General features: G+C 47.3%; 2 long non-coding RNA genes and 2 other non-coding genes across 4 annotated transcripts; 1 reads left to right on the top strand and 3 right to left on the bottom strand.

The window, feature by feature from the left end:
* The first annotated feature begins 202 nt into the window (after nt 1-202).
* Nucleotides 203-25,690, top strand: LOC103017477 (uncharacterized). Its single transcript, XR_009006153.1, has 6 exons — nt 203-576; nt 19,852-20,002; nt 20,615-20,722; nt 21,277-21,386; nt 21,675-21,781; nt 25,272-25,690. It is a non-coding gene; the product is annotated as an uncharacterized LOC103017477 (long non-coding RNA).
* LOC130705760 (uncharacterized) lies at nt 10,681-14,059 on the bottom strand. The gene is made up of 3 exons (XR_009006154.1): nt 13,340-14,059; nt 12,048-12,147; nt 10,681-11,662 (listed from the first exon to the last, which is right to left on the bottom strand). It is a non-coding gene; the product is annotated as an uncharacterized LOC130705760 (long non-coding RNA).
* Nucleotides 13,957-14,027, bottom strand: TRNAG-GCC (transfer RNA glycine (anticodon GCC)). The gene has a single exon. It is a non-coding gene; the product is annotated as a tRNA-Gly (tRNA).
* TRNAG-GCC (transfer RNA glycine (anticodon GCC)) lies at nt 14,869-14,939 on the bottom strand. Its single transcript has one exon. It is a non-coding gene; the product is annotated as a tRNA-Gly (tRNA).
* Nucleotides 25,691-27,102: the final 1,412 nt, after the last annotated feature.

Genomic DNA, 27,102 nt, shown 5'->3' with positions numbered 1-27,102 from the left:
GTTGACTGCATGGAATACAGGCCCCATTAAGCAGGTCTCAAACCAGACTCAGACTGTTGGGGTCGAAAGCTGGAGTGTGAAGGGAGAAGGTGGAGCCTTGTGGGGCGTGGCCAAACCCCCGGCAGGTGCGTGCGGGGCGTGGCTGGAGAGGGGCGGGTCCTAGCGGCGGAAGCTGCTGCAGAGTCACGTGATCTAAGTAACATGGCTGCTGCCCTTTAAGAACTGCAGTGCGCGGTCCAACTGGGACTCCTGACCGGTTGGGCGGTCGAGGGCCGGTGTGCGGAGACGGGGACCCGACCCCAGTTCCGAGGCGGCGCGCGGCGGCGGAGCGAGACAGGCGGCCCGGGGCGGCGTGGTCCATGAGCCGGCGCCGGAGGCAGCGCGGAGCCGCAGACTCCCCTAGCCCCGGCGCGGCCCGGCCTGCCGCGGGCTGAGGAGTCGCGGGGCTCCGGGAATCGCCCCGAGCTGCCACCATGAACCCCGAGAAGGATTTCGCGCCGCTCACGCCCAACACCATGGGCGCCCTCAGTGACAAGCTCTACGAAAGCTGAAGGTGGCGGCGCTGGAGATAGACAGGTAAGAGCCGCGGGCACCCGGGATGGTCGTGGAGAACGGAGCCGGGACTCCGTCCTGGCTCTGCAGGGGTCCCGCTCTCCGGGCAGCTCCTCACGCCTTTGCAGCCAGTGTGGCTACTCCAGGTTTCAGGCCGTTAGGGCCGTGCTTAAGAGCAGGAGATTGGCAGTCCCAGCTTTGCTTCTAACTATGTGACTTGGGCCAAGTTCTTTAACCTACTGATGCCCCAAAGGGCTGCCTGCCGTGAGAATGAAGCGACGTAATGTATGTGTGCTGCTTAGGGCTGCGGTGAGAATGAAGCGACATAACGTATATCTGGTGCTTAACACAGTGCCTGGCACATGGTGCGTCCTCAGTGTGGTCTCCATCAAAACGAGCAAATCAAGAGAGTGGCCTCTGATGCGAGGGAGGTGGGAAGCGTGAGAATTTGCTAAGGATGTTGACTTGCCTCATTTCTTACCCAGCTTCTGAGAAGTGAAAGGGATAGTTAGTTGACCAAGTGGAGAAATCAGGTCCAAAACCTCAAGGCTCAGAGAGCTGTTTGTTTTACCTCTGTCATATCACGCTTCCCTGCAAGCGGAAGTAGGAATAATTTGACCTTTCTTGTTTCTGCAGTCTTATTACGTGTTCAGTGGGACCTTATTATCTGTGGGGGATACGTCCCCAGACACCCAGTGGATGCCTGAAACCTTGCATGGTAGCAAACTATATGTATACTGTTTTTTCCTATACATACATATGTATGATAAAGTTTAATTTATAAATTAGGCACAGTAAAAGAATATCCCAATGGCCAGCATCACTAGCCTTGCACTTTAGGGCCATTATTAAGTAAAATAAGGGCTAGTTGAACATAAGCACTGCGATACCGACAGCCGATCTGATAACCCAGAAGCTACTAAGTGGGTAGATATCATATACAGCATAGATGTGCTGGAGGAAGGGATGATTCATGTCCTGGTGGGACAGCAGGAGATTTCATCTCACCACTCAGAACAGCATATAGTTTAAAACTTAGAAATTGTTTATTTCTGGAATTTTCCATTTAATATTTTGGACCTGCGGTTGACCACTGGTAACTGAAACCTCAGACGACGGGGGACCACTGTATGTGTAACCATGATCTGACATTTGCTTTTTTCGCAGTCTACAAAACAAGATGTTTAATTGTGAACATTTTATTAAGATTTGTCTGCTGTTATTTTACTTTTGTATTTTTTCCAGCCAAATCTTTGTGATAAAGTCTGGTGGGTGGGTAATTTCAGAAGAGTAGAAAAGAGCAGGCTGTGAAACTGAAAGAATGCTAGTCTGGGCGTCAGGAAATACGGACTGTAGTCCTGCCCTGTCCAATAGGGTAGCCACTGGCCATGCTTGGCTATTTACATTTAAATTATTAAAGACAAAATAAAAAATTTTAATCGAGTTCTTCAGTCACACTACCCGTGTCTGACATGTTCAATAGCCACATGTGGCTGTCAGATTCCATAATGGACAGTGTAGAGTTTAGAACATTTCCGGCACTACCAAATGCCCTCTTGGACCCTTCTAATCTAGTCTGTGGTGTGACATTCTTTGACCTCCAGCAAATTCCTTAACTCAGGGTTTCTTAATCTCAGCAATGTTGACATTTTGGGACGATAACTCTTGGTTGTGGTGGGCTGTCCTGTTCATTATAGGATTTTTAGCAGCATCCCGGGTCTCTGTCCACTAGACACCAGTAGCTTTCCATCAGTTGTACAACCAAAAATGTCTCCAGACACACTGCCTAATGTCCCGTGGGGACGGACAGTCACCCCGGTTGAGAACCACTGCTTTAACTGCTTTGGGTTTTAGTTTCCTCTTTGGCTAAAGGGTTTGGATTTTGCTAAGAGGACCCTCACGTTCAGCTCTAACATCCAGTATGTCCAGAACCACCTAGCTGCTTCTCTCATCAAGCACCCCTTTCTTGAATGCTCTCGTTTCCCCCACTAGTGGTGGTTACCCTGACTCTCGCGAGTGCCAGCAAGTCGTAATGATAAGTATTGCTATAATGAGTAGGAGACCCAGAGCTGATGTATAGACTTGGCCCCATATCCGTGGTTTTATCAGCTGACGCTACAGCGACACCTGTTTTGTCCATCACCCGCTCTGTTTCTCAGGAATGTTCAGTTTTATCATAGCTTGAGTCATCGGTTGAGTCCCTGAATAGAGGTGTTCATCTCAGCATTATTGTTGCCTCCAACACATCTTGTGTAAGTGCTCTCACTCTGAAGGGTATTCTGGAAGGGCTTTGTTTTTAATGGGGTTCGTTTTGTGTTTGACATTGCCCTTGGCTTGTGGAATCAGGGAAACCCCTTAGGGCCTTCACTGGACTATAAACTCCTTAAGAGCAGAGACCCTGTTTTATTTATCCTCAGCACTTAGCACAGTGCCTGGCAGCATTTGACGGTTGGCATCTAAATGAATGAATGTTCATACATTTTTGGTGGGGAAATAACATTGCAGTCTAAGGACTTTGCTACTCAAAAGTGTAGCCCGCAGACCAGCAGCATCAGGATCCCCTGGGGGCTTGTTAGGAACAGATTCTCCAGCCTCACCCCAAACGTATGGATCAGAATCTGCATATTTAACATGATCCCTGGTGCACATTAGAGTTGGAGAAGCGCTGGCCTAGAAGACTCTACACTCAGTTTGGAGCCTTCTTCAGCCATGTTTGGGATGAGGAGCGTCCTGTTTGATATCAGGGACAGAGGAACTTATTTGTGCTTCACCTGAGAGCTTTCTAGTGTCTCTGCTTATAAGGACACTGATCCTGTTGGATCAGGGCCACACCTAAATGACCTCATTTAACCTTCATTACTTCCCTATAGGCCCTATCTCCAAATACTGCCACCAGGGTTGTATGAATTAGGGGGCAGGGTGGAACAATTCAGTCCATAACGTTGATCATTTTAAAAAGTGATCACGTGTAAAACGCTGTCTGCCTTATTTGGGGGGAGGAGGATTTGGCCCTTGTACATCCCTCATCTCATTTATTTTGCACAGCTGCCCTATGAGCTAGGTAGTGTTACCCCATTTCAAAGATGAGGAAACAGAGGCTCCTTGAGGGTAAGTAATCATCCCAAGGTTTCACAGCTAGAACCTGGATCTAAAAACTCAGGTTCTTCTGTCTCAAAAGGCTTCCCCACTACATGAATTGTTTTCCCTTCCGAAAGCAGAACATATACTTAATAAGTTTCATACTTGAACACCCCCATGGTAGTTTTTTTTTTCCAAATTTATTTATTATTTATTTATAATTTATTTTATGGCTGTGTTGGGTCTTCGTTGCTGAACGCAGGCTTTCTCTAGTTGCGGTGAGCGGGGGCTACTCTTTGTTGCGGTACGCGGGCTTCTCATTGCGGTGGCTTCTCCTGTTGTGGAGCATGGGCTCTAGGCGCGCGGGCTTCAGTAGTTGCGGCTCACGGGCTCCGGAGCGCAGGCTCGGTAGTTGTGGCACACGGGCTTAGTTGCTCCGTGGCATGTGGGATCTTTTGGGACCAGGGCTTGAACCCGTGTCCCCTGCATTGGCAGGCAGATTCTTAACCACTGCGCCACCAGGGAAGCCCCACCATGGTAGTTTTAACTGACTTTCTGTTTTCTGGAAACCATCTATCTGCTCAGGTGGCAGAACCAGTACTGCATGGGGTGCTGGAGTGAGGGATTAAAATTCCTAATAAGAAGAGGGTGTTTTATCTTGATGACAGGCCTCTCAGACACTAAAAACGCAGAGGTGGATGCTTGGCTCGACTGAAGGACCCCAGACTCTAGACTGTCAAGACCGGGCTGTGTTAGGTGACCAGGATCTGACGGCTGACTGTGTGAGCCTGCTGTGCACAGTCCTGGAGAGCCTTCACCCCACAGCCTGGCTCCAGCACGCCCGCACAGCTTCTCAGGGATAAGGCCCCGAGGCTAAGATTCTAGAATGGCTGTGGCGGGCTTTGCGGGCCTGGGTGTCAGGGGTTATAGTCCCTGATGAGTCCCGAGGACGGGGTTGGTGACACCCTAGGCCCTGCTCTCCGGGAGAGTCTAGCGTGGGGGAGAGACGCCAGCAGGCGCTCTGATAAGTGCGGTGGGTGCTCCTTCACTGCGGTGCCAGGGCCCTCACTGCAGGCTGGGAGAGATGATGCCCTTCATGGTGACCAGGGATGGGCTCACTGGCAAGTCTCCGGTGTTCCTGAACTTTGAGTTCCCAAAGCCAGCAAATGGAGGTGCCCAGGCCCTGCGCCCTGAGAACACTGAAGCCCAAGGAGGGGCTCCAGGATCAGAGCTCCTGAGGGATGAGTCCCTGCCTGCTGGGGAAGGCAGGGTGGGGAGGGTGGCATGGGGAGCAGGGATCCCTGGGGCTCTGTGATCAGATCAGGGTTGAACTGCTGAGTTTGACCTAGCTCTTTGGAGCCTGCCACCTCTGTAGGGAGACACTGTTTATTACCAAGTGACTTCAGACAGATTTTGGGAGTGTGGGTCAGAATTCCACCCAGCAGATTGCTTCATCCAGGGGTCACAGACTGGCAGCCAGGGGCTGTGTCCTGCCGCAGACCCGTTTGGTTTGGCCTGGATCCCAGGGTATTTTTTTTAATAATATTTTTTTCCTGCCTCTCTTGTGGAAGGGTTGGCATGTTTTCATTGTTTGAGGTAAGCGTGATTTTGCTATGGTCTTCTTCTGTTTGTTTTATTTGGGGGGTGGGGGGGTTGCTTTTTTTTGATTTATTTTCTGGAAGTGTAGTTGATTTACAATGTGTTAATTTCTACTGTGCAGCAAAGTGATTCAGTTATACATAAATATACATTCTTTTTTTAAATTATTTTTTTTAATTAATTAATTTTTTTATTTTTGGCTGTGTTGGGTCTTCGTTTCTGTGCGAGGGATTTCTCTAGTTGCAGCGAGCAGGGGCCACTCTTCATCGTGATGCATGGGCCTCTCACTGTTGCGGCCTCTCTTGTTGCGGAGCACAAGCTCCAGACGCGCAGGCTCAGTAGTTGTGGCTCACAGGCCCAGTTGCTCCGCGGCATGTGGGATCTTCCAAGACCAGGGCTCGAACCCGTGTCCCCTGCATTGGCAGGCAGATTCTCAACCACTGCACCACCAGGGAAGCCCTTTTTAATATTCTTTTAAAAATATTTTTTAAATACTGTTTTTTTTAAATATCCTATGTTTTATCATAGGATACTGAATATAGTTCTCTGTGCTATACAGTAGGACCTTGTTGTTTATCCATTTCATATATAATAGATTACATCTGCTAATCCCAACCTCCCACTCCAGCCCTCCCACAAGCGCCCTCCCCCTTGGCAACCACAAGTCTGTTCTCTGTGTCCCTGAGTCTCTTTCCGTTTCGTAGATAGGTTCATTGTGTCATATTTTAGATGCCACATATAAGTGATATCATATGGTATTTGTCTTTCTCTTTCTGACTTCACTTAGTATGATAATCTCTAGTTGCATCCATGTTGCTGCAAATGGCATTATTTCATTCTTTTTTATGGCTGAGTATTATTCCACTGTATATATGTACCACATCTTCTTTATCCATTCATCTGTCGATGGACATTTAGGTTGTTTCCATGTCTTGGCTATTGTGAGTAGTGCTGCTATGAACATATGGGTGCAGATTAGAGTTTTGTCTGGATATATGCCAAGGAATGGGATTGCTGGATCATATGGTAGTTCTATTTTCAGTTTTCTGAGGAACCTCCATACTGTTTTTCCATAGTGGCTGCACCAATTTACATTCCCACCAACAGTGCAGGAGGGTTCCCTTATCTCCACACCCTCTCCAGCATTTGTTATTTGTAGTTTTTAATGATGGCCATTCTGACTGCTGTGAGGTGGTACCTCATTGTACTTTTGATTTGAATTTCTCTAATAATTAGCGATTTTGAGCATCTTTAAAAAATTTTATTGGGGCTTCCCTGGTGGTGCAGTGGTTAAGAATCCACCTGCCAGTGCAGGGGACACGGGTTCGAGCCCTGTCTGGGAAGATCCCACATGCCGCAGAGCAACTAAACCTGTGCACCACACCTACTGAGCCTGCGCTCTAGGGCCCTCAAGCCACAACTACTGAGCCCATGTGCCACAACTACTGAAGCCCTAGAGCCCGTGCTCCACAACGAGAAGCCACCATAATGAGAAGCCCACGCACCGCGATGAAGTGTAGCCCCCACTCGCCGCAACTAGAGAAAGCCCGCGCACAGCAATGAAGACCCAAATGCAGCCAAAAATAAATAAATAAAATTAATTAATTAAAAAAAATTTTATTGGAGTATAGTTGATATACAGTTGTGTTAGTTTCAGGTGTACAGCAAAGTGATTCAGTTATATATATACATATATTCATTCTTTTTCAGATTCTTTTCTCATATAGCTTATCACAGAATATTGAGTAGAGTTCCCTGTGGTGTACCGTAGGTCCCCATTGGTTATCTGTCTTATATGTGCATGTGTTCATCCCAAGCTCCTGATTTATCCCTCCCCATCATGTTTCCCCTGTGGTAACCATAAGTTTGTTTTCGATATCTATAAGTCTGCTTCTGCTTTGTAAATAAGATCATTTGTGTCTTTTTTTTTAACTAAATTCCACATATGAGTGATATCACATGAAATTTTCTTTATCTGTCTTACTTCACTTAGTATAATAATCTCTAGGTCCAGACATGTTGCTGCAAATGGCATTATTTTGTTGTTTTTTATGGCCGAGTAATATTCCATTGTGTATATGTACCACATCTTCTTTATCCATCTCTCTGTTGTTGGACATTTCGGTTGCTTCCATACCTTGGCTATTGTGCATAGTGCTGCAGTGTACACTGGGGTGCATGTATCCTTTCAGATTATGGTTTTCTCTGGATATACGCCCAGGAGTGAGATTGCTGGATCATATGGTAGTTCTATTTTAAGTTTTTAAAGGAATCTCCATACTGTTCTCCATAGTGGTTGTACCAATTTACAGTTCCACCAGCAGTGTAGGAGGGTTCCCTGTTTCTCAATCTTGTTTACCCTTTCAAATAACCAGCTCTTGGTTTTATTGATTTTTAAAATTATTTTTAAATCTCTATTTTATTTATTTCTTCTCTGATCTTTTTTATTTCCTTCCTTTTGCTGACTTTTTACAGGGTATTTAATTTTTAAAAATTTTTTAATTTAATTAATTAATTAATTAATTTTTGCCTGTGTTGGGTCTTCATTGCTGTGCGCGGGGTTTCTCTAATTGTGGTAAGCGGGGGCTACTCTTCGTTGCGGTGTGCAGGCTTCTCATTCTCCTGGCTTCTCTTGTTGTGGAGCATGGGCTCTAGGCATGCAGGCTTAAGTAGTTGTGGCTCACGGGCTCTAGAGCACAGGCTCAGTAGTTGTGGCGCACGGGCTTAGTTGCTCCGCAGCATGTGGGATCTTCCTGAGCCAGGGATCGAACCCGTGTCCCTTGCATTGGCAGGAGAATTCTTAACCAGGGAAGCCCCTGAAGGGTATTTTAAATTAAGAAATTTCACAGTGAATTTCAGGTTTCTGGCGTCTCTTAAGGGAACCCTGGGGCTCTGTGATCAGATCAAGGTTGAACTGCTGAGTTTGACCTAACTCTTTGGAGCCTACCACCTCTGTAGGGAGACCCTATTTATTACCAACTGGCTTAAGGCAGTTTTTACAGTGTGGGTCAGAATTCCACACAGCTCTGCTCTTTACCAGCAGTGGGACTTCAGCAAATTGCTTCATTCAGGGATCACAGACTGGCATCCAGGGGCTGTGTCCGGCCAACAGACCTGTTTGGTTTGGCCTGGATTCCAGGGTCTTTTAAACTGACAAATTTCATAGTAAAGTTCGAGTTTCTGGGTTCTCTTAAGGAATGGGAAGATGTGGCTCTGTGGGGCTCACGTTCCCACACAGCAGATCAGGGAACCCAGGGGTCCACCCTCCTACCCCAGCCAAGACTTGGGCTCCCCAGTTTGCTTCCTGTGTTGACAGGTTCAGCACAGCCTGTCTTACCTCCCTTGGCCTTCTCACTTGTGTCTCCTTCTTGGCCCCTGTAAGCATTTGAGTTTGTGACCTTGGGTTTAACCTCTCTGTGCCTCAGTTAACTCATCTTAAAAAGAAAAAAATGCACATTGAAAACATGCTGAGTGAAAGAAGCCAGTCACAAAAGGCCATGTATTGTATGATTTCACTTATATGAAATGCCTAGAATAGGCAAATCCACAGAGACAGGAAGTAGATTACTGGTTGCCTAGGGCTTAGGAAAGGGGATTGGGGGATTTGGGTAGTGACTACTAATGGGGTAATCTTTGTGGGATGATGAAAATGTCGTAAAATTGTGGCGACAGTCGCACAACTTTGTGAACATACTAAAACCCACTGAATTGTGGCATGTGAATAATATCTCAATTTAAAAAAATAAGAGTGCCTGTAGGTTGTGTTACAGTGTGAGGGAAGCACTTATTCAGTGGTCACAGCTACTGTCACCTGAGATCCAAACATGCCTCCTGCTGTCTCGGACTCGTTTCTTCTTTACAGTTTTTCCACTGATTATACCCAGTGGATGCTCAGTATATTTTGTTACTTAACTCACTCTTGGGCCTTTTCAGAAGCTCTTGGGCCTTTCCTCAGAGGCAGATGTTCCGCTTTTCCTGTTCAGTTATTGGAGAGTAGTGAGCAAGTGGAAACCAGGTTACTTAAATACTCAGCAAAGCAGATGGAGGAGACGTTTACCTGACAGATTCTCTTTGGGAAATCGCTGCCTGGATATGTTGCCCGATTACAGCATGTCACATAGAGAACTGAGGCGGATCATTGGACTTGCCAGGGTAAAAAAGGCAGCCCAAAGTCCAGGCTGAAATTTTTACAGCACAGGAATAAACACAACTCTGGATTATCTTTCTGTCCTACTTGGAGCCAGGAGCAAAGCGGGTTCTCAGTCAGCAGTTAATGAATGAATATGATCTTGTATGGTGTGTTTAAGATCACAGTTTGTCTGATTGTGACTTTGCACTAATACTGTTACATGAGTATATGCAGTGCAGAACACATTGCATGCATTATCTTATGTAATTCTCTAAAAACAGTGCAAAGTCACAGCCAAGGCTGTCTCCGCCAGACACACAGAAATGTGCATGCAATGGCTGAAACCTCTGCCACCTCCTGGCCGGGCCATTTGGACATCAACAAATGAAATGAGAAAGGTTTAAATGAAATAATGCATGTAAAGTGCCTGGCACCCAGTAGGCATCCAACAGGTGGGAGCTTTGATGTTTGAAGAGGGGGTAATGTAACATGTTAGATTTCAGACCTGGTGTCAGAAAAATCTAGGTTTGATTTCTGCACCTACCATCCATAAGTTGTGTGATGTTGTGTGTTTCATTAACATCTCTGAGCCTCAGTTTCCCCCGTCTGTAAAATGGGTGTTATAGTACCTAGCAGCTCCATAGCTTATTTTAAGGTTTAAATGAGATAATGCATGTAAAGCATCCACCACATTACCTAGCATGTAGTAAGTGCTCAGCAAATGGTTACTTCTTTCCTGCCTTAATGGTAGAAAACCAGCCCTAGACCTTCATTTCAACATCTCAAGTATGTACCTCATCTGTACGCCCGTGTGTGGTGGAGGAATGTCTGAACACTAGACAGACAGTGGGGAAAATGCATGGAGAAAGCTGCACTTCAGTTGGGGCCTGAGTTCTGCACGAGGGAAGTACCCTCTGTAATTGGGTGTGTGTACTTTGCAGCTGACGTGCTTTAAGAAGATGGGCGGGAGGAACTGGTGTACAGTTGAGGGGGCCTGGGCTTTGTAGGTGCCAAGGTTCAGATCCTCTGTGACCTCAAGAAAGGGACTTGGTTTCCCTGAGGCTCTGTTTCAAATCTAAATGGTGAGATGATAATAACTACAGAAGGAGGTTGCTGTGAGGAATAACCAACCCCTGGAATACTTAGTGTGTGTTCTTGGCAAGTGGTCAGCTCCCCAGTCCTCGTGCAGCCTGTGGGGGTCCCCGAGCTGCGTTACAGAGGCCGAGGGGCCCAGTGCGGGGCTGTGGTTTGGTTGCAAGAAAGAAAGTGGGGCCAAGAGGATGGTCACATCCCAGGTCTCAGGCAAGTCCCTGGGACGGCCGCCGAATGTGGGTTCTTGTCTTCATGCAGGAAAGAATTGAAGAGCGAGCCATAGTAAAGTGAAAGAAGGTTTATTCAGGGAGATACACACTCCACAGACAGAGTGTGGGCCATCTCGGAAGGTGAGAGAGGCCCCAGGGTATGGGATTGTCAGTTTTTATAGGGGTGGGTAATTTCATAGGCTTACGAGTGAGAGGCTTATTCCAGGAATTGAGCCACCGCCCACTTTTGGCCTTTTACTGTCGGCCTCGGAATTGACATGGCGCCTGTGGGTGTGTCATTGAGCTTGCTGATGTGTTAGTGAGCCTGTACTGAGGCTCAAGGTTAGTGGAAGTCAATCATCTGCCATCTTGGACCTAGTTGGTTCTAACCAGTTTATGTCATGTCCTCAATGGCTATGTCATTCTTGTAAAGGTTGTGCCCTGCACCCCTTTCCTGTCTCAGTTGTGTTGCTGAGACAAGGCCCCAGGTTCTCCTTGGGTGAAAGACAGATCCTGGCCTGTCTGTGGCTTCTTCTCCATCAGGGACAAGGTAGTGGGTGTGGCACTTTGTGAAGCTGAGAGCAGTGTCGAGAGCTTGGAGTTGGCCAGCACTGGGCATTGTGCCTCCTGGGGAATGGGTGTTCCTGCCACCCTGCGACACCTCTGACTAGTTGAGAATGGAGGCTCTGAGCAATCTCTAGAGGATACTTCGTCAGCCAGAGTTCTTAGAGGAACGAAGCAGATCTCTTCTCTGGGACATAGAACAGCGATGCATGTGACCCTAATGTCAGCAAAGGTCACTGGGGTTTGTGATCATAAGTTTCTGGGCCAAATATTAACTTCAGAACTAGTTGAGATCCCCCAGCTGTGGCTCAAAATGTGGAGATGAAAGAGGAGACGGGGTGTTCTTTTGAAGAGACACTAGCCTGGAACTGGGGGCGCCCGGATTTCAAACTTCACTTCCTCTGCTTCCCTTTGTAGTTGCTTTTTCTCTGCCTGTGCCCTGTGGAGAGACCAGGTCCTGCTGACGGGGGCTGTTTGGGGCACCCCCAAGGGGTTGGTTCACCCCGAGGCAAACGCATGTCAAGTCACATCCTGGCATCTGTCCCCAGCCACGGCCCTGGGGACCTGGTCCTTCTCAGGGTGCGTTTGGAGATCCTGGTGATGGTGCGCTTTGTCCCTCCTAACTTGGATTGTAAACTAGGGGTTAGGCCCGTCCAAGTACAGTTCTGATTTACCCAACAGGTTAGGTGTAGATGAGCAGGCCACCCCTTGTCACCAGTACGGCAGCGTGGGGCTTTGCCCGTGTTTCCCTACAGCTTGCCCTGCGGCCCCGCCCACCTGCACAGATGGGTCCCTGGGCAGATGCTTGCTGATTCCTCACTTACTGTGTGGGGAGCTCTAGACGCGGGGAGAGGGCTGGCGCTCAAGAGGCAGAGGATCGTGACACCAGTCTGTCCTCAGGGACGCTGGCAAGGAGCTGTGGAGCTAGAAATGTGAAACACGTGAGAAAGAACCCATGGCATTCGATGGTGCAGTGCTGGCACAGACTGCGGGGTTGCCGAGTCCTTCAGCGTCCAGAGGAGGAGTGGTCCTTCCTGGGAAGGTCAGGAAAAGCAGGGGGTTGGATTTGAACTGGACTTTAAAGGCTGGCTGGGGTGTGGAAGGGAGCGGGAGCTTCCCCACAGAGTGGAATGGACAGGAGGTGTCCAAGGAGTAGCATAGCAGGGCCGAGTAAGAAGCCCTTACTGGAGAGGAAGGTTGTGCTGGGCGGCTGAGCAGTGAGACTGGAGAGGTCAGCCGGCCCTGCCTTGATCACCCTGACTGTCAGGTAGAGAGCGTGGGCTCGGTTCGTGGGACAGGTCTTCCTGCTGTGGCCCCAGGGGTGACCCACAGGGCCAGGCCCGGTGCTCTAAGGACGGATGGTTTTGGTGAGAACGTGTTCTCAGGGTTTCCCCTCCGCAGGGAACCACTGTTTGTCATTGTCTCGCTCTCCTGGACACTGATAATATTCTTCCTCCAAGTGCAGATAGAGACTTGGGGTTCCAGGCCCTCGGGAACTGAATGGGCCATCGTATTGTAGTGGCCTGGGGTGCCCTGAGTTGCGTCCTGGTAAGATTCGGGGTTGGGGGGCCTTGCAGCTGGTGTAGAGCGAACGGGAATGTCGGGGGGTGCTGAACACAGATATTCCCCTTGCCCATCTCCTCCCCCTTCAGGAGACCCTGTTACACTTGCCCGCTGTCACCCGACGTGAGTGCCCCATTCCTCATGCTCTCCCACCATTTGGTCTCTGTCAGCCTTTGCAGTCTTCAGAGTTCCCTAAACACTGTTCAAATCCCTACCACCCACCGCTGCAGATCGCTCGTACCTGCCGGGGCTGCTCACGGCCACCAGCAGCAAAGGCCACTTCCTTTGCCAAGCACGTGAGCGGGCGCAGCCTCTCTGGCCCTGTCACCCACGTCTCCTCCACCTGTGTCCTTTGTGCTGCCAAACCAAGTGCCTCTCTCCTTCCTCTAAGCCTTTGTTCATGCTGTTCCCTCTGTCTGGGCCTCCTCACCCTGAATGAACACCTACTGATCCTTCAGAGCCCCTTTCAAAACCTGACCCTCATGAAGCCCCACCCAACTCCCTCCCCACCAAAGCTGCCGGTTGGGCTCTTTCTCGCCTGCCCCCTCCTCACCTTGCACTGTCCTCACCAGAGTTTTTTTCTGTTTTGCACAAAAGTCCTTGAGGCCTCTCTTGTTTCCCCTCCACGGGATTCTGGCAGAGAACTCCTCAGGGGCAGGGAATGCGTCCCCTGTGCCGTCTCTCAAGTGGGGAGGAGGGCCCTTTCCGGTGGCTCAGGGACCGTTTGTGACCTGAAACAAGGAGACAGGCGAGGAGGTGGTCCAGGCTGGGCTGCGCTGCTGGCAGGGCTGGGTCTCCTTTGCTGCCCTGCTGGAGCCTCGTGAATGTCGTTACTCCCACTCTCAGGGCTGCTCTAACGCGGACGGAGCAGAAACACACACGGCCTGGCTTCCCCAGGGGCAGCGCGGTCAGAGTCCCCGGGCAGCCTGTCTGGGCAGGAGGGGAGGCACAGCTGCTTGCAGCGGCTTCGGTGATCCCCACATCCTGGACTCCTCAAGAACCAGGGGCACAAGATCTAGATCTCTGTGGAACTTAGGGAACAGGCGTGGAAAACTCAAGCTAGAAAAAAGTCATTCTAGGTTTTTCAGACTGTATCCCCAATGCTGTGGGCAGTGTGAAATGTCAAATCCAGTCTCTTAGGATGATAAAAAAAAAGTTTGCTGCTGCTGCTGCATTGGCCGGGAATCGAACCCGGGACTCCAGCGTGGCAGGCGAGAATTCTACCACTGAACCACCAGTGCTCCAGCTGTGAGCAGCTGTGTGAGCACCTCCCTTTAACCCCAGTCCCCAGTCCCCTTGTCTGTACGCTGATTCACAGAATGGAAGGCCACATCAGCACAGCTGCAAGGGCAGAAGCGTAGGCTCCAGAGCAGGAGAGAAGGCAGGAGGAGGTAGAGGTAGAGAGAGAGGTAGAGGTAGAGAGAGAGGGAGAGAGAGAGAGAGAGAGAGGGAGAGAGAGAGAGGGAGAGAGAGAGAGAGAGAGGGAGAGAGAGGGAGAGAGAGAGGGAGAGAGAGAGAGAGAGAGGGAGAGAGAGAGGGAGAGAGAGAGGGAGAGAGAGGGAGAGAGAGGGAGAGAGAGGGAGAGAGGGAGAGAGGGGGGGGGGAGAGGGAGAGAGAGGGAGAGTGTGTGTGTGTGTGTGTGTGTGTGTGAGAGAGAGAGAGAGAGAAGTTGATTTGCCTTCAGGCGTCAGGACAGAAAGTAGAGCTCAAGTCGTTCCTTTTCAGTAGCAAAAAGCCCACTGAGACTCGGGGGACTTCCTCCTCTCTGAAGTGTGGGTCCTCCCATCCCACGTTCACGTGGTGTGTTGAGCTGTTTTACAGCTCACAGGCTTCAGCACAGCTTCCTGCTGGAGACTGGCCAAGGCTGAGGGGTGCAGCAGGAGTCCCCTTACGGGGTGAAGGGCCCCACAGCCAGTGGTGCCTCTGTGGAGAACCCAGCTGCTGGTCATGCTCACGAAGCAGGGAAGTGTGCTCAGAGATTCGCAGCCCCCTTGGCTGCTGCAGGCCGGGCGTGGCTGAGGAGCTGGATCCTGCAGCAGGATCTCTGGGGGAGCCTGCCAGGAAGAGGCCAAAAAGCAGCACTGCATTGGCCGGGAATCGAACCCGGGCCTCCCGCGTGGCAGGCGAGAATTCTACCACTGAACCACCAATGCTCTAGCTGTTCTCTGGCGCACCTGCAGGGCTTTTCTCAAGAGGCTGTGTCTGTCATGATAGTCAGAGAGCTCTGACACACCACTGGGCCTCATCTGGCTGGTTTGTCCTGTTTGAGGATACAACGGGTTTACATAGAGCCGTCCTTGCTGCGCCTTGTTACACTGCTTAGGGAGGGGGCACCTGTGGAACTGGCTTCCTCCCGAGGCCCTTGGTTCATCCACAGCCCGCAGCCCCCTGGGGTGGGCTTGGTGGAATCACACCCTATAAAGATCAAAGCCAGAGGCCCCTCACAGGCCATCTGCGCAGCCCCTTCCTGGAATCCCTGTCTCTGCCCCCACATCCGCCAGCTCAGGAGCCAGGCCTGTTTGATTCACCTGTGGCCACAGTCCCAGGCACAGGATAGATGCCCCCTACAACTTGCGGGATTGAATCTTTATCAAGCCCTGTAATCCCCATTGAACAGCCTCTTTACAGGAGTGGTCACAGCCTCAAAGGACAGCACATTTATTTATAAATATTTACTTATTTATTTGGCTGTGCCAGGTCTTAGTTGCAGCATGTGGGATCTTTAGTTGCAGCATGAGGGCTCTTGGTTGCGGCATGCATGCGGGATCTAGTTCCCTGACTAGGGATCGGACCTGGGCCCCCTGCATTGGGAGCTTGGAGTCTTAACCACTGGACCACCAGGGAAGTCCCAGCACGTTTATTTTAAACAACGCTAATTACTAGCAGGTTCCTGACACCGAGCTGGAACCACACAAACTAACTGATAGCTTTTGGACTTGACTGTCCTTAAAATTCTTTGAGCCAGCTGGAGACCCCCATTTATGCCGTAGGCGAGCAGTGTACTTGCCGTGATGGGCACAGAGCAATTAGACAATGAGTCCAGGCAGCTACTTGGACGTCTGTAATCTTTAGGCCACCCTGGTCACACCTTCAGCTGCTGCACTGGTCCTAGTCCCTCCCACCTGATGATGGGACAGTCTCCCCGTTCCCATCCATCTCACAGCTTTTTTTTGTTTTCTTTTGGAGTATAATTGCTTTACAATGTTGTTAGTTTCTGCTGTACAACGAAGTGAATCAGCTATATGTGTACCTATATCCCCTCCTTCTTGGATCTCCCTCCCACCCCACCCCACCCCATCCCACCCGTCTAGGTCACCACAGAGCACCGAGCTGAGCTTCCTGTGCTATACAGCAGGTTCCCACTAGCTATTTTACACATGGTAGTGTATTTATGTCAAACCTAATCTCCCAATTCATCTCACCCTCCCTTTCCCCCACTATGTCCACATGTCCATTCTCTACATCTCTGTCTCTATTCTGGCCCTGCAAATTGGTTCATCTGTGCCATTTTTCTAGATTCCACATATATGCATTAATATATTTGGGTTTTTTTTTCTGTCTTCACTCTGTGTGACAGAGTCTAGGTCCATCCACATCTCTACAAATGACCCAATTTCGTTGTTTTTTATGGCTGAGTAATATTCCATTGTATATATGTACCACATCTTCTTAATCCATTCTTCTGTCTATGGGCATTTTGGTTGCTTCCATGACCTGGCTCTTGTAAATACTGCTGCAATGAACATTGGGGTGCATGTGTCTTTTTGAATTATGGTCTTTTCAGGGTACATGCCCAGTAGTGGGACTGCTGGGTCATATGGTAATTCTATTTTTAGTTTTTTAAGGAACCTCCATACTGTTTTCCATAGTGACTGTATCAATTTACATTCCCACCAACAGTGCAAGAGGGTTCCCTTTTCTCCACACCCTCTCCAGCATTTATTGTTTGTAGATTTTTTGATGATGGCCATTCTGACTGGTGTGAGGTGACACCTCATTGCAGTTTTGATTTGCATTTCTCTAATAATTAGTGATGTTGAGCGTCTTTTCATGTGTCTCTTCGCCATATGTATGTCTTCTTTGGAGAAATGTCTATTTAGGTCTTCCACCCATTTTTTGCTTGGGTTGTTTTTCTGATATTGAGCTGCATGAGCTGTTTATACATTTTGGAGATTAATCCCTTGTCAGTTGCTTTGTTTGCAAATATTTTCTCCCATTCTGAGGATTGTCTTTTCATCTTGTTTATGGTTTCCTTTGCTGTACAGAAGCTTTTAATTAGGTCCCATTTGTTTATTTTTGTCTTTATTTTCATTACTCTAGGAGGTGGGTCAAAAAAGATCTTGCTGTGATTTATGTCAGATAATGTTCTGCCTTTGTTTTCCTCCTAGAGTTTCATAGTGTCCAGTCTTACATTTAGGTCTTTAATCCATTTTGAGTTTATTTTTGTGTATGGTGTTAGGGAATGTTCTAATTTCATTCTTTTACGTGTAGTTGTCCAGTTTGCCCAGCACCATTTATTGAAGAGGCTATGTTTTCTCCATTGTATATTCTTGCCTCCTTTGTCATAGATTAGGTGACCAGAGGTGCATGGGTTTATCTCTGGGCTTTCTATCCTGTACCATTGATCTACATTTCTGTTTTTGTGCCAGTACCATACTATCTTGATTACTGTACCTTTGTAGTATATAGTTTGAGGTCTGGGAGCCTGATCCCTTCAGCTCTGTTTTTCTTTCTCAAGATTGCTTTGGCTATTCAGGGTCTTTTGTGTTTCCATACAAATTGTAAAATTTTTTGTTCTCATTCTGTGAAAAATGCCATTGGTAATTTGATAGGGATTGCATTGAACCTATAGATTGCTTTGGATAGTATAGTTATTTTCACAATATTGATTCTTCCAATCCAAGAACATGGTATATCTCTTCATCTCTTTGTGTCATCTTTGATTTCTTTCGTCAGTGTTTTACAGTTTTCTGAGTACAGATCTTTTGCCTCCTTAGGTAGGTTTATTCCTAGGTATTTTATCTTGTTGTTGTGATGGTAAATGGGACTGTTTCCTTAATTTCTCTTTCTAATCTTTCATTGTTAGTGTATAGGAATGCAAGAGATTTCTGTATATTCAGTTTGTATCCTGCAACTTTACCAGATTCATTGATTTGTTCTCATAGTTTTCTGGTGGCATCTTTAAGATTTTCTATGTATAGTATAATGCCATCTACAAACACTTCTTCTTTTCCAATTTGTATTCCTTTTGTTTCTTTTTCTTCTCTGATTGCATAATGCCATCTACAAACACTTCTTCTTTTCCAATTTGTATTCCTTTTGTTTCTTTTTCTTCTCTGATTGCCGTGGCTAGGACTCCCAAAACTATGTGGAATAACAGTGGTGAGAGTGGACATCCTTGTCTCGTTCCTGATCTTAGAGGAAATGCTTTCAATTTTTCACCATTGAGAATGACGTTTGCTGTGGGTTTGTGGTATACAGCCTTTATTATGTTGAGGTGGGTTCCTTCTGTGCCCACTTTCTGGAGAGTTTTTATCATAAATGGGTGTTGAATTTTGCCAAAAGCTTTTTCTGCATCTAATGAGATGATCATGGGGTTTTTCTTAAAACACTCTTTGACCATCTCTTCAAAACCCATGAGCAGCTTCCCTGTTAGCCATGATGTGAGATCCCTTCTCCTGAATCTGAGTTGCCAGGCCAGCTCATCCCAGTTGATTTCCTGCTGTTCTCTGGACCCCAGGCAAACTTGGCAAATTTCCCCTCCTTGCTTTTGCCCACACATTTCCTCCTGCCCGGAACACCTGTTTCCTTCTCTCAGGGTCCCTGCCTCCTCCGAGGTCCAGCTCAATTCCCACTCCTGGGAAGATGTCCCTGACCCCCAGGCCGCAGCTCCCCAATGGTTATCTGGGCCCCTCATGCTACCATTTGCCCACATGAGGCTTCTCACCGCAGAGACACTGTGAGCCTCCGAAGGGCAGAGTGTCTTCACGTCCACTGGGCTCTGAAAGGAGACCCTGGTGCCTGACGGAGCTGGGCCTCCCTCTGCTCGCCTCCAGTCGGGTGGGGCCTCCCTCGGACCCCCTCTACCTGCTAGCATCACGCCCAAGGTGGGCACCTTGCCGGCGTCTGTACCCTTCCTGCCCTCTCCCCTCTCCCTGCTGCTTCCCACTGCCTCAGCCATATTTCAGGCCCCCCTTCCTGACCCTGGTAGCTGCAGTGTTCTCCCTTGGAGATATTTCAGTCTCCTGTCAAACCAGCCCACCCCCACCCAGGGCAGCCTCTCCTGGTCAAAACATAGACATAAATATGTCACCCCATTGCTGGAAACCTTTCACCGGTTCATCTTTTCCTTTAACTGTCCCCAGCCACCCCTTCCACACACCGGACTCCTCACCCTTCCCTAAATACACCGTGTCTTTTTGGGGCCCCCGCCTTTAGCCAGGCTCTTCCCTGTGCCTGAGGTTCCCTGCCTTCCTTTCTTTACCTGGAAAATGCCTGTTAATGGTACTAAGATCTGACTCAGAAGGCACCTCCCCGTCAGCCCAGGTAGACTTACCTACGGCGTTCTTGCTTCTGTGGTGTTGCTTGTGTCATGTGGCTACACATACTTGTTTGTTTGTGGATCTTCCCTGTTGGATGTGGGCCCAGTTCAGCACCGTCCCCAGAAACAATGACAGACACAGAGAACCGCTTGGGTGCAGGAACTGCTTGCAACACTGAGCAAGTATTGAATGAAGACGGTGATCACTACAGTTTTGGGGCCCCAGCAGGACATTCACTTGCATTCTCTCAGATTCCCAGAAGTGACATTGTTCACCACCGTTCTTCATTCTGTCGTAGACAAAGGGAAACAGAGACCCAGAAAAGGGAAAGGACCGTGACCCAGCCAACGCCTCCCAGTCAGCAGCAGAACTGGGAAAGCCCTGCCCCGAGATGCCTGACTCCCAGTTCCTCTTTCTAAACCGGTCATCTCCCTCCCTCACCCCAGCCCCGGGCCCCAGGCCGGCAGCCGCAGGAGCCGCCTGATGCCGCTGGTCCTGCAGCCCCTCTCTGCTCCCTCTCCAGGCTGGTCTGGGAGTTCGTGGCCCAGAACAACACCGTGCAGATCAAGCATGTGATCCAGACGCTGTCTCAGGAGTTTGCCCTGTCCCAGCACCCGCACAGCCGGAAAGGGGGCCTCATCGGCCTCGCCGCCTGCTCCATCGCGCTGGGCAAGGTGAGCCCTTCTCCTGGAGGGACGTACACACCAGCCAGGGCCTCAACCCTGACCCCCGAGCCCCAGCAGGGTGTTGCAGACTTGTGATTTCTTTATTGCCATTCTCTCCACATCTCAGACCTCAAGGCTGGCTCTGCGGCCTTGCACCCTGGGTCTTGATGCTCTTCGTAATTTAAAAAAAATTTTTTTCACTTACAGTTAATGGAATAGTATACAGCTCTATGATGAGAGTATAGAGTTATGTCAACAGCAGGATCAAAATACAGAACCATTCTGTCACCTCTAATGTCCCCTCATGCTGACCCCACCCTGCCCCCAGTGACAGGGGCAATTTATGCTCAGCTCACCAGGGCATTCGATCCGGACCACAGAGATGCAGGGTTTTGCCTTTTGATTAGTTCTCTCGACCTTGATTCCTGCTTTCAGTGCATCCTTTTTGCTGCTCCTTCAGCCTGTGTGAGGAGGGGTGCTCCGGGGGCCTCTCCTGCCTGACTCAGACTCCGTCATCTTCCTCTGTGTCCACCTGACCCCTGGAGCCAGCCCGGGCCAGGGATTCAGCCAGGTCAGGCAGCCCCGCCCCCAGCAGGCAGCTCTCATACCTTTGACCCACAGGACATCGTGACAGAGAGCAACAAGTTCGACCTGGTGGGCTTCATCCCCTTGTTGCGGGAGAGGATTTATTCCAACAACTAGTACGCCCGGCAGTTCATCATCTCCTGGGTAAGGTCCGGCCCCGCGACACTCCTTCTCCAGCCATAACGAGCCTCTAGTTGAGTGAGGTCTGCTCTCTGGCTCACCTGGGCACTTCCTGTGGCTGCGGGGATGCCTGATTGTTATCCCTCTAGGAGCCGATGACACCAGATAATCCAAAAACACGTTTATTCATCTCTGCCCCCAAAGCCCATCACGTTTGCCTCTGAAGAGGATGTGGTTCCTTCCTTGTCTCTGGAAACACCCAGGTTTACCTTTGAAGCCAGCTGTGCTCCTCCAGCTGTCACTCCTCTTCTAGCCTTGCCCACCTTTCCCATGGGTTTCCTCCCGCACCCCCTGCCCCGCCCCCGGGCATCTGAACTGCCTTGGGGTTAAATTGCCATTCCCCTGCCCATTGAACAGAAACAACAGCTACTAGCACCCCCTCCCCCATGGGACACCCGTAGTGCCATGAAAAGATGCCTCAGCAGGGCCCCTTCTCACTGGCCAGTCCGGAGGATGGGCGAGGAGATGCGGGTTCTCTGGCTGGTGACTTTCCCTGATGGTTTCCTCCCCTGGGGCAGATCCTGGTCCTGGAGTCCGTGCCAGACATTAACCTGCTGGATTATTTGCCGGAGATCCTGGATGGACTCTTCCAGATCCTGGGCGACAACGGCAAAGAGATTCGGAAAATGTGAGTGGAGGAGGGGAGGGACAGGCGGCTGCAGGGGCCCCTCGGCGAGAACGCGTACCCCACACCCAACCGACAGGCGGCGGCAGGAGAACACGAAATTCACCGTCCTCTTCCTGGCTCGTGTGCTTCCTGCTTTGAGGAGCTAGGAGATCATCCACCCCCAGCCTCTGAAAATTTCAGGTCCATCTGACAAGCGTATCCCACAGAGCACAGCAGAAATGGCACTGGTGGCGGCTCCTCTGGCTCTGGCTGCATGAGCTATTTCCTTTCTCCTTTGCTCATTGGTAGGTGTGAGGTGGTCCTTGGAGAATTCTTGAAGGAAATTAAAAAGAACCCCTCCAGTGTTAAGTTTGCTGAGATGGCCAACATCCTGGTGATCCACTGCCAGACCACGGGTGAGTGTGTAAAGGCCCCAAGGCCACCACCACCTCCTCAGAAGCACCTTTCTGTCTCCCCATCTCAGAGAGAGTCCTCGTGGGAGTGTGAATCAGTGTGACGGTGGGTCCTGGAGCGGTGGGTCCTTGTGGGAGAGATTCCAATTCTCTAACAAAGGCATAACTAACCAAATTCAGGAATATAAAAATGGGGGACCGGGCTTCCCTGGTGGCGCAGTGGTTGAGAATCTGCCTGCTAATGCAGGAGACACGGGTTCAAGCCCTGGTCTGGGAAGATCCCACATGCCACGGAGCAGCTGGGCCCGTGAGCCACAGCTGCTGAGCCTGCGCGTCTGGAGCCTGTGCCCCGCAACGGGAGGGGCCGCGATAGTGAAAGGCCCGCGCACCACGATGAAGAGCGGTCCCCGCACCGCGATGAAGAGTGGCCCCCACTTGCCGCAACTAGAGAAAGCCCTCGCACGAACCGAAGACCCAGCACAGCCAAAAATAAATAAATAAATAAATAAATAAATAAATAAATAAATAAATTTAAAAAAAAGCCATTCAGACGAGCTGCAGTAATCTACCAAACAAAATAAAAGCTGTAGTAGTAAAAATATAAACATAAATACAAACATGCAAATAAACAACAACAAAAAAAAAAAAATGGGGGACCTTACTATATATCCTAATTCACGATTTAGCAATCCATAGTAAAACAGTGTTCTCCTTACGGCATAACTTTTTACTGTGTAAACAATATATGATGCTTGTGTATATAATTTAGAAAAACAGATACCAAAATAAAATACAGTCCCACAACTTAGGCAAAAGTGTTCCTCAATTCTTATAGAATGTAAACTACAAAACATTGAAAAATAGAGAATACCAACATAAATGTAAAGACATCCCACATTGATGGATTAGATTTAAGATGACAATACTTCCCAAATTGATCTCCATATTTAATTCAATCCATATCAAAATAACAGCTGCATTTTTTTCAGAAATGTTTCAGATCCTAAAATTCATATGGAAATGCAAAGGATCCAGAATAGGCAAAACTACCTTTCAAAAGAGGAAAAAAATTGGAAAATTCATACGTCCCAATTTCAGAACTTACTACAAAGCTACAGTAATAGATGGATAGATCAAATAGAACTGAGAATCCATAAATAAACCTTTACATTTATGGTCAGATTTTTTTCTTAAGAGGTGCCAAAACAATTCAGTGGGGGAAATTAGTCTTTTCAACAAATAGTGCTGGAACAACTGGATACCTGCATGCAGAAAAATGAAGTTGGACCCCCTCCTGACACCATACACACAAAAAAGAAAAACTCCAAATAGATCACAAGCCTAAGTACTATATTTAGAACTATATAATTCTATTTAGGGGTAAATCTTTATGACTTTCGGTTGAGCGATGGCTTCTAAAATATGACAGCAAGAGCACATGGGACAAAAGGAAAAAAATAGATATTTGGGGATTCATCAAAATTAAAAACTTTTATGCTTCAAAAGACACTATCAAGGGACTTCCCCGGCGGTCCAGTGGTTAAGACACCATGCTTCCACTGCAGGGGGCACGGGTTTGATCCCTGGTCCAGGAGCTAAGATCCCGCATGCCACGCTGCACAGCCAAAAAATAGAAGGCAAAAAGCAAAAGACACTATCAAGAAAGTGAAAAGACAGTTCCACAAAAGGGAAGAGAATATTTGTAAATCATATATCTGATATGGGACTTGTATCTAGAATATATAAAGAACTCTCATTACTCAAATAAACTCAGTTTTAAAAAATGAGATCTGAATAAACATTTCTCCAAAGAAGATATACAGATGGCCAAAAGGCACATAAAAAGATGCTCAACATCCTTAGCCATCATGGAAATGCAAATCAAAAACACTATGAGATACCACTTTACATCCATTAGTATTAGTATCAATGGCAAGTATCAAATAAAATAAAAAGGAAAATAACATGTTGGCAAGAACGTGGGGTAATTAGAAACCTTACACACTGCTGGTGGGAATGTAAAATGGGACAGCTGCTTTGGAAAACAGTCTGGCAGTTCCTCAAAAAAACATTTGACCCAGCAACTCCACTCCCACGTATATATCCAGGAGAAATGAAAACCTGTGTCCACACAAAACCTTTTACGTGAATGTTCATAACAATGTTACTCGTAATAGCCAAAAAGTAGAAGCCACCCAAACGTCTATCAACTGGTGAATGGATGAGTAAAATGTGATATATGCCTATAACTAGGTATTATTTTACATTTAATCCTGTGAAGGACCTGATCAGATTGGTTTCTTATAAAGATTTACTATAGAATCAATGCGGATAATCAGTTGCGAGGCTGGACAGGGAGACACTTAGAATGGAGACAGGAGGGACATCGGGAGATTGCTGCTGTGTCCCGAAGATGCCTGAACTAAGGCAGTAGCAGGTGTGATAGGAAAGATGGGACAGATTTGAGAGATGTTGTCTAGAGTTAATGGGACTCAGCACGTAATGGAGGAGAAAAGAAAAGAGAAATGGAGGAGTCAGAGCAAGCTCCTACTTCTCAGGACGCCACTCAGGCAACATCACCAGCGAGTAAAAGCTCCCAAACCATACAATATCAAGAGTTAATAAACTTTCAGAAACTCTCTAATAGAACAGGCTACAGAACCAGACTCCCTGGATTCAAATCCAGCTTCTCCATTTCTTGTGTTGCCTCGGACAAGTTAAATTTGCAGGCCTCCATTTCCCATCTGTACAGCAAAGATAACATCACCTATTCATAGAGCTGTGCGGATTAGACGGTCAATACATCAATACATATAGACACTTTTAAATATTCCAGATGCATGCAAGTGTTCCATTAGTATTGGCTCCTCTTATTAAGTCCCTACCTTACCAATTTTCAGCAAGCCTATCTCTTTACTGTGACTTCTGAAATTTGCACAGCACCCAGCATTAACTGATGTAGCTTATATCCTGTGAACACCTGATAGGCAGAAAAGAGTCTCAAGCTGTAGCAAGGTGAATTTGTGGACCTACTCATCAGTAACTAGCTAATATTAATGACTCCATTGTAAAAACAGATACATTCAGACTTGATATGAAGGTTAAAGCCTCAATACACCAACTCCATTTCCCTTGACTAGTAGCCCTCCTTCCACATAATATGTGTGTTTACTGTAATGACTGACTAACTGCCTTTTGTGGAAACTGTCAATATTCTGCATACAGAGCATCTAGAAGGATTAAGCAGAACACTAGGGAATTAAAAGATACAATTAAGTGAAAATTAAGAAGGAAATAGAAAGATGTGTTCTAAATCCCTAGAAAAGAGTTTTAGTAAACTTTCATTCTTTTTCCCCCTTTTTTGTTAGACTAATATTAGAGTTCTGTCCTTTAACTGTCAAATGGTTTTCCAGCCTACAAGTAATCTTTCTCCACAGAGGAGTCTTTTAAAAGTTATAAATAAAATATCCCAAATATTTTCTTTTTCCCACAGATGAGAACATTGGAACACTGACATTTTAATCTGTTCTGTACAAGAATGAGTTGTGTCAACACAGTGCTCCCAGCTACAGCACTGAAAAAAACAAGTTTAATTAAAGACAGAGAAGAAACCGCATGTGGAGCCTAAGCCACTGAGATACAATGAAGAGTGTCATCTTCAGAGTCAGTTCTCTGAACAAATCTCTTTGTCAGTGTCAGGAGGGGAAAAAAAGACATAGCAAAGTAAAGGTGTGCTGTATACCACAGGGAACTCTACTCAATATTCTGTAATAACCTAAATGGGAAAAGAATTTTAAAAAGAATAGATACATGTATATGTATAACTGAATCAGTTTGCTGTACACCTGAAACTAACACAACATTGTGAATCAACTATACTCCAATATAAAATAAAAATTTTTTTAAAAAACAGATGAATGGATAAAGATGTGGTGTATATATATACAGTGGAGTACTACTCAGCTGTAAAAAAGAATGAAAACTTGCCACTTGCAGAAAGAGGGATGGACCTGGAGGGTATTATGCTAAGTGAAATAAGTCAGAGAAAGACAAACAGTGTATGATATCACTTATATGTGGAATCTAAAAAATACAATGAACTAGTGAATATAACAAATAGACTCACAGATACAGAGAGCAAACAAGTGGTTACCAGTGGAGGGGGGGGAAGGGGCAAGACAGGAGTAGGGAATTAAGAGGTACAAACTATCAGGTATAAAATAAATAAGCTACAAGGATATATTTTACAACAGAGGGAGTATAGTCAATATTTTATAATAACTATAAATGGAGCATAACCTTTAAAAATTGTGAATCACTATATTGTACACCTGTAACATATAATATTGTACATCAACTATACTTCAATGAAAAAATTAAGGGTACTTCCCTGGTGGTGCAGTGGTTAAGAATCTGCCTACCAACGCAGGGGACACAGGTTCGATCCATGGTCCAGGAAGATCCCAAATGCTGCAGAGCAGCTAAGTCCATGTGCCACAACTACTGAAGCCGACATGCCACAACTACGGAAGCCCACGCACCTAGAGCCCGTGCTCCACAAGAGAAGCCACCGCAATGAGAAGCCCGCGCACCACAACGAAGAGTAGCCCCCGCTCACCGCAACTAGAGAAAGCCCACATGCAGCAACAAAGGCCCAACACAACCAAAAATAAATAAATTTGTTTTTTTTTTTAATTTAAAAATGCAAATAAAAACACATCAGACTTTCTGCGCAATTGTGAGGGGTTTTTTTCCTAATGTTTACTAGAAAATTCAAAAGAATCTTTAAACAATAATATAAGCCTTTGGGTGCTCAGATCTTTGGGTGCTCAGATCTCTTACTGGTTTATAGAAGTCATAAAAGAGAAGCCATCATTTTTCACTAGCTAAAACATAAAACAGCATTTTGTAATTAACTATCATTTTACATACCTACATAAACACAAACCTTAGTGTTTAAGCTTTCAGAAATTGTGATGAGAAATTCTTTTAAGCAAACAAATTGAACTGTGAAGGTTAAAGAAAGGTAGAAAACAACAACTCAATTATTCAACCAATATTTATTAAGCACCCCCCCTCGTGCAAAGCCTCTTGGGAAATACAAATATGACCGAGATGCAGATGCTGCCTGTGTGGGGCTTGCTGTACAGCAAATAACTGTTTCTGACCTTCCATTTGCAAAAGTGGGCAGTGTTCCACAGGCTCTGTAAATTTAAAATGCTCTGTAGGGCATTTTGAATTGGTTTGTATTCTAAAAGAAATGGGCAGGACAATAATATAAAGCATGGTAAAAGATGTACCCCTTAAATTTTCTCCCCGTTTTC

The sequence above is a fragment of the Balaenoptera acutorostrata genome, chromosome 19, assembly GCF_949987535.1.
Source record: "Balaenoptera acutorostrata chromosome 19, mBalAcu1.1, whole genome shotgun sequence".
NCBI lineage: Eukaryota > Metazoa > Chordata > Mammalia > Artiodactyla > Balaenopteridae > Balaenoptera > Balaenoptera acutorostrata.
This window is presented reverse-complemented; position numbering and strand designations above follow the sequence as displayed.